The 14,502-nt window shown below is 45.8% G+C and overlaps 1 protein-coding gene across 5 annotated transcripts in view; it reads right to left on the reverse strand.

Moving 5' to 3' along the window:
- Positions 1-13,494, reverse strand: part of ACSL3 (acyl-CoA synthetase long chain family member 3) — a 53,514-nt gene extending 40,020 nt beyond the window's left edge. The window contains exon 1 of one of the 5 annotated variants that reach the window (XM_080409021.1): positions 13,338-13,492. The gene's annotated coding sequence lies outside the window, so the exon portion shown is untranslated. Of the gene's footprint in view, positions 1-4,664; positions 9,587-10,863; positions 11,797-12,925; positions 13,173-13,337 lie in introns of those variants that run through there. The other 4 variants (XM_080409024.1, XM_080409022.1, XM_080409023.1 and 1 more) reach the window with 4 other exon arrangements.
- Between the last annotated feature and the right edge of the window lie 1,008 nt (positions 13,495-14,502).

Genomic DNA, 14,502 nt, shown 5'->3' on the forward strand with positions numbered 1-14,502 from the left:
TCCCCACACCTCTCCAACATCCACAACACGCTCCACCAAGCAGTCCTGCTCCAAAATGGACTGCCTCTGCCGAGTCAAGCTGGGAACAGATCCGCAGCTCTGCCCAAAAGGACATCTGCCTGCAACAGGGAGGGGAAAAAAAGAAATAACATTTGGTGCACCAATGCTGTGGTTTACCACCACCCATTGGAAACAAACCTAGCAGCCCAACTGTCCTCAGCAGCTCCACCTGACCATTCAGGGCTTGTTATAGTTTATTAAACAGCCTTTGCTAAAGAAAGATCTAGAAGAACAGGATTGCATAGCTGTAACAGCCTGATCTATACTCCACCGGAGGCTTTCACTAAACGTTTTCAAGCAGGCAGACCACAATGAAATTAATTCCCACATCCTCTCCAGTCCTTGATTCCTCACTCCAAGGGCTGAACACGAGATAACCGGTCTCTCCCTGGACTCCCCCCTCCTCGCTGCTACCCATGTTGCAAACTGCTGTTCGCTTCCACAGAACAGGGCACAGTGGGAGGCCAACATTACTACTGATTACGGCTTTTCTCTCAAAAGGACACAGATTTTCAGGACGTGGGGAGAATAACTACCTAGGCAAGCACACCTAGGGTAATTCCGAGCTACCTTGTTCACATTGCCCTGCAGCCCCCAGCTGTGACCCAGCTCTCCAGCAACCCTGGGTGAACTCTCGGGCTCCTCCAACACCCCCAGCCGCTCTGCGGGGGGGACTCACCAACCCACAGCGGGGGGCTGCCGGGGCCACCGCCGCACTCCCGCTCCCACCGCTCACCCCCCCACAAGGCTCCTGCGTAATGAAACCCACAACTGAACTCCAGCCCTGATGGCACCTCGGGAGCTTCTTGTGCACAACTGTTTCCGAAAAGTGCACAAGGGCACACACAGACCATCAGGAAAGACTGATCACGACCTGGAGCGCCCCGGTTCCGCAGGTCAGCATCCCAGAGGCTGCTGGGGCAGGCAAGGCTGCTCATGAAGTCCCCAGCCGAAGGGTATGGTTTCAGTTTGGCTCAAGCAGATTTAACGCTGGGCTGCTAATAAAAACAGACTGTTCATCTCCAAAATGTAATCCAGCTCTTTCCCTCCATTGTACCAACACACAAGTGCCTGTGTGGCTAGAAAGGAATCAGATTAGCTTGCTGATCCAGTTTAAACCCTCTCCTTCTCGGGGCAGAAGGGTGGATTTTCCTTTGTATCAACTTTGGAACTTACTTGAGCCTAGGGTGAGTCACTGCAGGCAGCTAAATCAACAGAAAATTAGCACTACAAAAGAAGTTATTCTTCCGCCTTCTCAAACTGGGTAACCATGAATAGACAGACGTTAATGCCAGCCCGAAGGGGGAACACACAGCTGGAGGAGGAGAGGGAAGACGCCTGGCAGTCATGCTCCAAGTCAAACCTCCACTCACTGCAGGAGAAGGAAGACCAGCACAGACCCACAGGCAAAACGCTTTGTGACTTGGTCCTCACTGGTACTGTGAGATCAGAGAAGAGCTGTGGTCTGGAGGATTAACCTTCTGCTCTCACTACTAATGATCTCATTACGTACTTTTTTTGGAGCTCACCCTTGGTGGTTTCAAGTGCTACAGCCTGAATACCTTTAAACTTTGGATGTGGGCTATTAAGAATTCCTATAAATACAAAGGGGTTTAAGTTACGTCCTTCACATCTCAATGCTATGTTTATAAAATGATACCCCTATTTCCTTCAAAGGGAGCCATAAAGTGTGTTATTAGGACAAAAACATTATTATGTACCTGTCAGACATCAACATACTCTAAGGGTAGGAATTATGTGAACCAAAGAAGTCATTTACCCTAAAGAGAAACTTTCTACTATATTAACTAAACCAAGAGAAATAGTTTTATTATCTAGAAAGGTTTGCAAAACATTATTATTTTCTTTTCCTCTTAGTAGGCCCATTTACACCAAGAGGCGAGGTACCTCGTGGTGACAGACAACGGGGAGACAAAGATGGTAGCGCAGAAATAAATTAGACAGAAGCAGCTGACACTTCCTGAGGGCAAAGACTGCACCTCCTCTTAAATGGATCCTTGGTATATCCAGTTATTGATAAAAAGGTAATGGTAAGCGGGTATTCAAAACATCCATTTGCCATCAACCTCTTCTAGGTACCTCCATGCCCCACTTGTATGAAATATCACTGCACCTTGCAGGAGAGTGAGAGGCTCCCACTTGTAAATGTATCCTCTGCTTTCAACAAAAGGACAGTAATATGCATGAGGACCTGAAAGCTAAAGTGACAATCGCAAAGCAGACAGCCAGCTTTATTTTCCTAAAAACTATGTGACTTCCAATACACAGTCTGACTGCAAGGGCTACAAACTGAAGTTTAAACCTCTGTTACAGGTAAAGGGAAGTAAAACTAAATCAAAACGGATTCAGCACTAATTCAGGAGCGACATTGAACAAGCACTCCTTAAAGCTACTGTTACCTACAACACAAATACCCTTCCAAGACAACAAAATCAGCTGAAAATGCGAACCCCATTGCAACTCTGCATCTTAGGAATTTTCCTATTAAAAACATTCTAAAATTTATTTTCCTTAAATAAGTTTAAAAATTAACTTATACAAGACAGATTAAATATTTAATGAATTGATTAATAAATCTTCCATTAATAAGAGTAATAATTACTGTCAGCAAACTCAAAAGCACTTCCCAAGAAGTTAACATCACTGTTACTACTAATACGGACAAGAACATGGCGTGATAAAAACATTTATTCAAAGTCACTCAACAAAGTACCAGCTATGCCAGGAACATAATCCAGTGCTCCTACATCTTTTGTCTCCTTTTCCTCCCACTACACAATACTGCTTCATGGCAAACAATTTTCGTTTCAGGCACTTTGATTTATCAGATACTGCCAATACACTGCTTCTATTCCTTCTCATAAGCATTTATTAGAGCATTTAAGAGATTTATTTAATGCCAAACTAAACTAAATGTTTTCACAATTGTGTCAATGGATAAAGTACCTTACTACTGGAGAAGACCTCTGAGTAACTTTGGTATCTGCAAATTAACTGTCAGAGACAAAAACACCAGTTTCCCAAGTATACCGCTAGATTTTTAAAACCACAGATACAAAATAAACCAATACTGCTCCACACACAGTATGAAAAATGACTGCATAAAAATAAACTAGAGGTTCCATCATTACCCTCAGCCTTTGGCTACTGGAAAAATGGAGTAACAGCGCAGTTACTGCTGTCAGTTTATCACTCTCCAAACTCCTAACAATAATTTTCCAATTGTTCAAGACAATCCTCCCAAGTACCTCCACTGGGAGGCAGACCCTGCTTTCCACTTGAATGCAAGGAAGGACCATGGTTTGATATGCCATTTTCTACCACAAAACACAGCCTCAAATCAGTTTTGTAAATTCTGGGAAATCTGAAATGCTAAGGAGTGAACAGGCCTGGCTTGTTTGTTTCTTCGAAATCAAAACAGTAGTAGACGTTCTGCTGCCATATACTGTCTGGTTGTGTGCTGTATTCTAGTTACGCATTCGGCACATCAGAACAAAAAACTTACGTAACGACAGCAGAAATTTTTTAGCAGTAAAGGTGCTTCTGGTTTTTTTCTCTAACAGAGGCTATACATGCATACAAATTCACATTTACTTTTAGATTAATTAAGAGTTCATGTAGCGTGACAGTAAAAATTATTACCCATTATCCTATATTCATTTTTTTAAATTACCAGGGGGCCAGCTCCAAAATCTGGTAAGCCCATGTATTTATATTGTCTTCACCTTCTTTCTGCAACATTTCTTCTTTACTTGATGTGCTTTTGTTAGGGACAACTTTAAGCTGGAACCTCTTTAAAGAGCAAGTAGCAAACAAATACACTCAAGCAACAACACAAAACTGAGAAAACAAAAATTATGATACAGGCTTAAAAAGAAAAAGTAAAGTATTTATTCCAAGTTTTTAGAGAAGTTCCTCACAAGAAAAACATCAGCCAGATGAGCAACACTCTCCAGGGGAATCTTACAATACATTTCAAAATAATAAAGACATCCACAGCTTGATGAAAGCTATCAAACTGATAGAGTGGGATATATCACCAATTAATCTGTCAACAGCTCTTTCAGTACACTTTCTGTCAATACACTTTCTATTTTGAAGGATAAATACATTTTCAGGTTCTAATTGCTTGGGGTTTGGTGTGTTTGGGTTTGTTAGTTTTTTAAACACCACCACTGTGTCCAATCATCTACCAAGATTTACTAAAAAAAAAAAGTTTGATGAACAAGCTCCCAGGGTAGCATCTGCTTTTCTCTACCACCACCACCACATACCCCCTGCAACTTTCCACTGGGGTGACCGCATCTCCAGAACAGGAGCAAGCCCTCTCCCTCCAGCCAGCTGCAGAAGTTACAATTCCCTCAGAGGGGACCACTACCTTCTCAGGGAAAGATTAACACTCCCAAACTCACATGCGTGCTTCACACTGTGCTTTGTTAACATTCACTTTCAATATAATGAGGAGATCCCCCCTGCAAGCCACACAGCAGAGAAGCAACATGAACACGATTTGTAGAAGTCCCAGACCCAGGAAGCACTGCCTCAAGCCAACCCTTGCACAAGACTCAATGGGTTTTTCATACCTCATGAAGTGAACCTCTCCGCAAGGACTAAGCGAGACATACCGAAAGCAGTACTTCACCCCAGCAACTATATATATGCAGAAGATAACTTGTGGAGCTTTTCCTGAGCACAAACAGAAAAGGAGAAATGAAATTCACTCATTCAAAGTTCTGTGAATATGCAATTTTTAAGTCCACTTTTAGTAATCCTACCTCTACCAAAAGTTATAAATCTATTGTCAAAAGCATTGTCTTTGTTTCTTACATTGCCTACATTAGTATCTGTGAAATCCCACTTCCTAAACACACAGGTTTAGATGATTATTCTAGACTCCTAAAGCTGTATAACATAAATACTCTAAGATTATTTATATTTGAACATACACCCCAACTATACTGCAATGCACAGAAATTGCCTTTCCTAGTATTTTTCAGAATCTAATGTCAAAAAATTACTTGGCTTACTTAACTTTAGATTTCAGAAAGGCTCAAACTAAACCAAACCAATTTATAAGACACTAGGAATGCTGCACACATAGTCAATCAGTAGAAATAGGACTTAAGCAAATGTCTCCTATGGATACAAGCATGACACCATAAATGCCAAGTTCCCAAAAGGAATGTCACCTGGAAGCTACTTAGGAACGTCTCCACTTTTGTCACAGATGCACAGTCCTGTTCTCTGCAACATCAAAGCCGGCCAAAAACAGTTCCTGAATTAGGCGCTTTATGAGGTCCAAGGAAGGCTACCACAGAAGCAGGTTTCAGCTGTTGCTGCTTCCACCTCGTTCCCCCATGTATTTATGGGCAGATAGCACTCTTTCTTTGCGCTCAAAAAATGACGGGTGACCCATGGGGAATCACACAAAAGCTTAAGTTACAGAAAGACTAGCAAGCAGGCTGTTTTACTGCAAACCACTTTATAAAGGTTTTTATTTCTCTTGGCTGCTCTGAAATTCTAGGGACAGCGGGGAATACAATATTACCCAAAAAAAAAGAAACAGCAAAGGAAAAAAATGTATTTCAAATGCAGTGTTTTCCTGAAGATTTGCTTTATGTAGGTTTTACATCTCCACTGCTTGGGGAAATGGCTCCCTTGTTCAAAATCCAGCACCAGAATTTATTTAAGCGTGGCACAAGGATGCCTACCCTGCTCGTTTGAGTTATCAACCTGTTTTCTAACCTTAGTTAGAAGAGTATCAGGACAACCTCTCTCCTCCATCACACTAGAATGAGTAACGTTTTTTTCTCTTTTTATTATTCTCTCTTTTTTGTAAGCAAAGCAAGACAGGATCAGTTATGAACATGCCCAACAATTGCATAACATGAAACAAACACAAAACAAGGACTCATTAAGTTACAGGCCATTTCATTCTAGGTGAAGAAGCGTTAAAAGGAGCGTGGTCCTCAGATCCAAGTCCTTATGTGTCACCCTTAAAACCAAAACTTACAAATGCAGGTGTTGAAAACCAGAGGACAACATCCAGTGCCCACAGATATGGACTGGAGGGGATGAAGGTGAAGAGGTAACGAAGTCCTCACAGGAGATAATTCAAGTCAATAGTTCAGAATCAGTATACAAGTGTTACAGATAGATGGGATTTTTGGCAGAAGGGAATCCTGTATTTCTATTCAGGGAAAACAAACACAACCTTACACTCCGATTATGTAAATTTGACCAAATTATTGAAGCACCTGGCTGGGTAGAGCCTTCAATGCTAGGTTTTTATAATAAGAACATTTCTTAAAAAGAAAGGTACCATAGTACCAACAGCATTTCCAGGAATTTTGTGAATATTCTCAGGCAAAATTATTTTGCATGTGTTATACAGATGGTCAGATTAGATTAATACAAACTGACAAGCTGGAAGTTCAAAATAAACTATTAAATATTTCTAGAAGAATATAAACAAAATATTTCATGTTTCACAAGCCACTAACATTTCAAAACCCGAAGAATTACATCTTGCATTTAAAAAAAATAATCCCCAAAAGAATCACGAAAGATTAAGCTAGTAACATAATTAAAATACATACAATTTCAACCACTGTACTCAGACTATCATTATCTTAGATGTACAGAGTATAGAAGAAAAGTCAGGCTAGCAGATCTCTCTGTTCTTTCACTCCCTGGACCTGACCAGAACTGCACAAATGAATGTGTAACACAGGATGTGGACAGAGCATTTTATCTTTTTTTTTTTTTTTAATAAAACTTATTTTATTGGTAAATGATTTTTTTAAAACAAAATTTGTCACAAGTTTCTTTATGAATGTCTACTTTAGTTAGCATGCCTGATCAAAAACCCTCACACCACCTTCCAGCACGCACTAACAGCCTTGGCTTTGCGGCTAGGACAGCCACACACGACACAGCCCTGCCATGCTTGACTAGGAAGTAGATTTGTACCTTGTTCTTGAAAGTACTGGATGTTATCAGGTTAAGCTATTTGTGCACGTTGTAAGAGAACTAGATAAAAATCTCCATAAGCATCTCCTCCCCGGCCCCCACAATGCGGGGGGAAAAAAGAAATAAAATGTACACAGTTATCAGCACTGCAGAACTGTAAAATATTTTCTAGACAACTCAAAGCTGTTCATTAGGAAAAATCATTTTCTATTCACAGCTTCCCTGAAAGAATACAGTGCAGCAGTACTCCATCAGATCAACCTAACTGCAGCTATAAATGACTGACAAGCCCCAGTGACAGAACTTTCCAAGTTGTTTGTGACCTTATTGCTGCGGAACAGACTGAACACACATTCTGCCACATAGTCAGGGCCTGCCTGAACATTACTGGGACCAGTCTCCCTCCTATACCTTACCTCTCTACTCTTCAACACTCACCAAACATATAAAACCTCAAAGAATCTGCAGACACATCGCTCCACACAACCACTTAAATCCTCCTGCAAATCCATCAACTCCTGCTCTTCCTGTTCCCTTCTGCCTTTCTCCATACCCACATACTTAAAACACAAACTAGACAGACACCCTCTTTACTAAACACAAATTACATACACATCTAACTTTTAAAAACTAACCACCGATGCTCCTCCTTCCACATTTTTCATAGGTTTTCACAGAATGATCCCATCAACTTTGATTTTGGTAATAGTTTGGTGGAACAACCACTGATCATGCTCCACTGTTTCACAGACCACATCAGATACTGTCTTAAAACTTTGGTTGGTAGAAATCATACTGTATGTTGCAGCTTATGTCACCATGCGCACTGATGTATAACACTGCACTAATTGCTCTGAAGTCTTCTGGTCAAGAAGCAAAGAACCCAGACCCATGCAAAACCTTCCTGCAGATGGTCAAGGTTTCTCACATGTAGTCAATCTAAACAAAATGAGGCACACTCCATACGCTGTCCTGGCCAGCAGTAAGGGAAAGGCAGAAAAGTCTTTCCTACAAAGATGCAGAAAACCTGATTTTATGGTTTTCAGTTCACAGCACCCTTATGAGTTTATCACAGGACTGCTCTACACAGACAGTAACATCACACAGCAAATAGATGGGGAACTGGATCTGGCAGAGCAGTACTACTTCTATTCTGGTGCTTAATCTTCACCAAGTCACTTCTAACATTCATTATATATTTCCCCCTTCCAGGTCTCATACTGGTTTCACCTAGTAGATACAAGCACTCAGGATAAGGATGATACCCACAGCACTAGGCTTCCAATTGTAAGTGAAATTGGAAAAGGCTTGCAGCTTGTTATTGTTGTTTTCCACTATCAACAGTGAAAAACTGCAAGTCGGTAATTTGCAATAATCCTATCTTCCCTGCTTTTCAGGAAACTTAGAAAACTAAGAAGCCAGCTTGTCCCACTTCAGATGCTGTAACTAACTCACACACCTCCGTAATTAACAAGACTCACAAATGCCAAGGGAAAAGACTTCCCAACGCACATGTTGACAAATTGCTGCCACCTCCTCTTCCTCCTCCAGGATTACAGACACCAAGTCAGCCCCATGACTTCCCACAAGCTGCAGGCTCACTCGAGTAATTCCCTCCTAAGGGAATACCAGTAAAGACTGCTGCAAGTTTTGAAACGGGCTGATGCTAAAACCATTTTGAGTTTTGAACAGCTTTTCTCTAATTGATTTGGAAAGTAAAACATACTAAGGTTTGAGCTTCCATCAGAGAGATGTACATTTCCCGCCCCCCCCCCCATAGTCCTGGATTTAGTAACAGCCATTCAGGAGGTACAATTATGATATATATGGCATTGTCCAGATGATTTCCTTCAACATCCTCAAAACCATTAGATCCCAAACTGTATCTCAGAACATCGAAACCCCCGAAAGCCCTTCAGGCCTTACTACATGGCAAACCCTGATACAGATCAGGATCTCAGGATGAAGAGCAGTTCTTCCAACTCTAACTGCACAATTAAACAAGTGAAGTCCCACCACTTGAGAGCTGCTTAAGACTGGCTTGAGTGCCTGCTATAATCCTCCAAGTATAATGAGTAAACCTGCCCTGCCAGACCACATGCAGTCCTAAATAAGCTGGCTCACCAACTTCCACTGCAACTGCTCTGTGGGCAGAAACTAAACAGAGCCATAGGATAATTTGGGACCTCAGAGGGCCTCTGGGTCAACCTCCAGCTCAAAGCAGGGGCACCCATGGGATCATACCTGCCTTCTCAGGGCATTATCCAGTCGGATTTTGAAAATCACATGGGAAGGAGACTGCAAAACCTCTCTGGGTAGGAAGTCCCACTGCCTGTCTGACCTCATGGTGAGAAATACCTTATAGACACAGACCCCTTCAACTTCAGTTCACACCTGCTGACTCTTGTCCTCCCACCATTGTGAAGAACCTGACTTCACTCTCTTGAAAGCCTCCCCATCGGTGCTGGAAGGGCCCCCCAAGCCGCCTCCTCTCCAGGCTCAACAACAGGCACAGTTCCCCTGCTCACCTCACATGGCAAAAGCTCACACCTCTACACCATCTTGGTAGCTCTCCACTGAGCTCAGCATAGTTTATCAACATCTCTTGTCCTCGGGGTGGGGGGGGGGGCAGGGGGGGCAGGCAGCACAGCTGGATGCTGTATTCTGGATATGGTCTAACTAACAAGCACTGAGTGGAAGAAGGTAATCGCTTCCCTTGACCTACTGGCTGTGCTCCTGTAACCGAGGGCACACGGCTGCCCCGCACTCAGTTTGCTGTCCACCATGGCCCCCAGGGCCTTCCACACACAGCTGGCCCCCCCCGGCCAGCCCCAGGCCCTGCTGCTGCCAGGGAACAGGGCCAGGCAGCCCCCACCCCTAAATAGCTGTTTAAAGGGTAAATTTGCTTAGTAATCAGCAGCAGATGAAATGGATAGAAATTGAAGCCAAGTCGTCTTAGTGTTAATACACCTTACTTAGTAGCACTAAATCGCATCTTAGGGCCATATTCAGATGGCCTAAATTCCACATAAATCCTTCTGTCTCCTATTTCTTATTAGCTGGCTTTCAGGCAGTACCCATTCAGCATCTTACATAAATTATCCAAATTGCTCTCCAAAACCAACTAGATTTCTCCATTGGCTGAGAAAAGGGGCTTGAGTGGAATTCAGGCCACCTGAATTTGGTCTTTAAGGTCTGGTAACACTGCAGCGGACTGCGTTATTCCTTCAGTTTTGTCACCGTGGCAGTAACCAGCAGCTTCTTTGTCAGGACAGGTTTTAGTTTAGTTACTCTCTCATTGGAAGATGTATTTTTAAAGAAAATATAGATTTCTAAACAATTCAGGATTCAGTTCTTACCACTACCTTCTGGAAATTTACTCCCTAGCTGGATCTCTTCGAACAAGAACGCTTTATCCATTGCGCGCTCACATTCTGTCCTGAGCTCTGTGTTATGCTTTGTTCCAGATGTCTTGACAATTCACTGGTTTGAGCCATAATCATACTGAAGACCTAATTTTTACCATTCACTGGTCTACAAAAAGCAGGAATTAACGCTCTACATTAGCACCAAATGTGGGCTGGGGGAATCAATGGCTTAATTGCTCACTAGTTTGGCAAGAGCACACCATGCTTTAAGTCAAGCGTGAAGACATTTCCTCTAGTTCTTCAAAGGCTATCAGTTTTCCAGCGAATACCATTCTGATTTTCTTAGGCTCCAGGCTGAACCACATCTCTTGGATTTAAGAACTTATTTCTCATAGACATTATGGTTTTATAACAGTATCATAAATTGAGAAGTTACACATACCAGCATACTCAGCCCAACATGCTCTGCTTAGTGGTCTTGCGTAATCAGAATCCTCCAAGCAAGAGAGATGGGGCAGGGAAGACGGGAACCACCCATCAACACTTCTGCAAAGAGGAACAAGATTCAACACACCACAGCCCTGACACCTTTTTTTTAGGACTTGAACAGCGCTTCTGTCAAAGCCTCAGAGTGCTCCAGATGCACAGGTATGGACAACCTACCATTGTCCACAGCTGTTAAGTGCTCTCTCTCTCAAAATATCGCAGTACACCAACAGATACGAGATTGTAAAATATGCAGAATAATACTGAGGCTGAGGTTTGTCATCTTCATGATTACTTTGAGTGGAACTGGACAGCTAGGGATGGCACAACTTTCAGAACCAAATGACAGGCTACTGAGGATCAAACAGGCTATTTTAACATAAATTCATTAGGTCTGCTTCTCCAAGGGATTCTGTTTCCATTAGTAAGAAGCTTGCTTCCTTGACCAGCCAACAGGGACTGGATCCATACCACAGGCTGAGCATGTTATGTGCTTCATAATTTTTGGCCACATAGATCAGCAGATCCACTCAAATCTGTCTGTCAGTCACCAAAACTGAAAATACAAACCGTGAGATCTGGACCTATCTCCTATTTCTAGGGACTAACAAACACACTGAACAACTACAAAGAAAATCAAGTCTTTCAGCCACAATGTCCAACTTCAACCATTCTTGAGGCATAAATCCACAGGACGAGGAGGAATTACCGGGCTTAACAATGTCTTCCCTTAACTTTTCAAAGCACGCAGCAAGCAAATACTAGGAGATGTGCTTGCTCTCTCAGTGGTACAGATGGTTATGAGTATTAAGTCTTATGAGTGCACCCAGATGATAATCTTGCTCTTAGGACATAATTAAGACCTGATAATCTATCTACCATTTCTGACTTTTACTTTTTATCCTGGGGGGGAGGGGGGGGGGGTAGGTCATATGCCATAGTGAGTATCTGTGCAATCAGATGCTGAGTCCACTCTTCTAAAGACTATTTCTACAGCAGAATGTAACCGGACAAAAATCCTATTAAGTCATTTTGGTTTCACTTTGTGCTTTTTTCTTTACACGATACTTCGAACAATATAACTCAAAATGCTTTATGTCAACTCAAATATTCCTTAGGACCTCCATAATATTCCAAAACATCCCAAGTAAAAACTCGTGCCCTTACCCTTAACAGACTTTTGAAAGTACTCAAAGTCATTTACTGTTGGTTTTGCTCTTTTTCCACAGAGTCTGTATTTGTAATAGCACTATCAAAGTTAGAGAGTGAGGCTCTTTAAACACCGAAATTTCACACTTGGTGTTATCAAGTCCTTTTCATAGGCAAAAAAACCAAAAAAAAAACCCCACTCCTATGTTCTAGGATCTGGTAGTTCTAAACAAAATGCAGTACTTCTCATTTTCTCATTTTAAAAAAGTACCTACCAGTTGTCGTACCTAATTATAACATGTTTTGTGGGGGTTATTTCTTCAACAAGTTAAATAAAAAAATATACCTAGCAGCGCTCAAACAACCTTAAAGCTATTTTTATTCAAGCCACCCCTTTAATTTCTTCCTGAAGTTCACCGTTTGCTCACTTCGCAAGGATTGCGGCGGGGTCTCTCCAGGTGACCCTCACGCCGTTCACGGAGCGATCCGAACCGACCCCTCCACGCTCGCCCCTCCGCCGCCCCGCGCCAGCCAGCACCAAGGGGCCGCCCCTCAGCCCCACAAACCGGAGACACAACGGTACAACGCGACCGGTCAATCCGGATCGGTGCCCCCGCCCGCTCCGCCGGTCTCACGTTACACGCACCCACCCGCCGCCAGCCGCACGCCGAGGCCGCGCAAACGCACTGCCGGGACCGGCCCCCCCCGTCAGGGCCGTTACCCCAGGCGCGGCGGCTACCTGCGGGGGGGGGGGGGGGGGGGGGGGGCGGCCCCCGGACCCGGCCCGCTGTGCCTCACATCGCGCTTCCCCCTCCTCCCGGGCCGTAAGAGCCGAAACACAAAGAAAAGCAGCAAAGAGCGCCCGTTACCGCCCGCGATCGCGCCGAGGAGCCGGCAAGCCGCTCCCCTGCGCCCCGGCGCCCCGCGAAGGCGGCAGCCGCCTCGCAGCGGCGTGGAGGCCGGCCGGCCGCCGCTGGGTGCTCGACGCCGCGCAGCCGGCCGCCCCTCGCCGCCGGCCGGGCCCAGGGCGGCTCTGGCGGCGGCTCCCACCCCGCCGGGCCGCTTCAGCACCACCGCGGCCCGGATGGCCGCCGCGCCCGCGCTCGCCCCTGCGGGGGCGGGAGCCCGCCCCGCCCCGGGCCGGGCCGCGGCCCCAGGAGGCCCCTGCGGGGCGCCGCCTGTTCGGGCGGCCCCGCAGGACGGCGGGGCCGGGCTCGCTGCCGGCGGGCGCAGGGCCACGCAGCCACCCCCGCGCCGGCCTCCCCGCCGCCCCGCACTTACCGGGCCCCGGCCCAGAGGACGCCCGCGGCCGGCGTCCGCACGCTGCGGGCCGCACGCTACCCGCCCCGGCGCGGCCGCTCCCGCCGCCGCGGCCCGAGTGCGCGCGCCCGGCCGCGCCGCGCCAGTGGCTGGGCTCAGCCGCGGCTGGGCAGCCCGCCGCCACCGGGCGCCCTCATTCCGTATGCGGCACGGCGCCTCCTGGTTGGCCGGAGCAGGGTGGCGCGCGGGGCCGGGCTCCCGAGGAATGGCGGGGAGGCGGGCCCGGCCGGACAGGGGTTACTACAGGTCACCGGCGGCGGGGGGCGGGGCGAGGGGAGGGCGGGCGGGAGGGCTCCCTGCCGCGCGTCAGACTCGCCGCGCCTGCGCGCCCGCCGCCCCGCTACCCCGCCGCGCTGAGGCGAGGGGCGGCCGTGGGGCGGGGCGCCGCCATTGCCAACCACTGGTCTCCTCCTACCCGGGTCGGGGTGTCATCCATCTCTATTAAAACCCCTGTTAATTACCTCTGGTCCGCCGTTAATTTCATTACTTTGACAGGAGCTCCCGCAGTGACGGCGTAAACGCGTGGGTGGTGTCAAACGTTAATTTTGCCTTGGGTGCAGGAATACGCACAGTTACCTGATCCTGGCAGGAGCCCTGGTGCATGTTAAGTTTTATATTTTTGGGGGGAGGGGTACAAAACTCCAGATCTAAGTAACTTGGGTAGAAAGTTGACCTTTTATAGCTCCTTCAGAGGAGTTGGTGAGGCACGCTGGCCTCCGCCTGCCGGGCTGCCTCGGCCCTCGGCCCAAAATCCAGGGCTGCAGCAAGGGCTTCAGCGTTTAAGGTTGCCCTCAAGATTTTACGGAGTCTGAGGTTGTAAATAGAGGTGTCATTAGCGGTGGTTGCTGCAGAGGTTTGTGACGTGGATCTCTGCTGACAGAATGGAACGAAGATCATCTCAGCTGACTGCCTTCAAAGCTGGCGGCACTTGGAGCAAGGTTTGCTTTGCTTGAGACTTGGTTCCTTCCTATTTAGCAGTTACCAAGGACATCTTTTATCAATATTGACTCATCCAGATCCTGAAAATATTCCTCCAGAATTAAAGGTTTTAATTTAACTGGCGGCCTAATACAATGCTGAAGGACAAAATAAATGAGCACCTGCCAAAGATAAGCAAAATAAAAAC

This window comes from Falco punctatus, assembly GCF_963210335.1.
Source record: "Falco punctatus genome assembly, chromosome: 13".
Lineage (NCBI taxonomy): Eukaryota > Metazoa > Chordata > Aves > Falconiformes > Falconidae > Falco > Falco punctatus.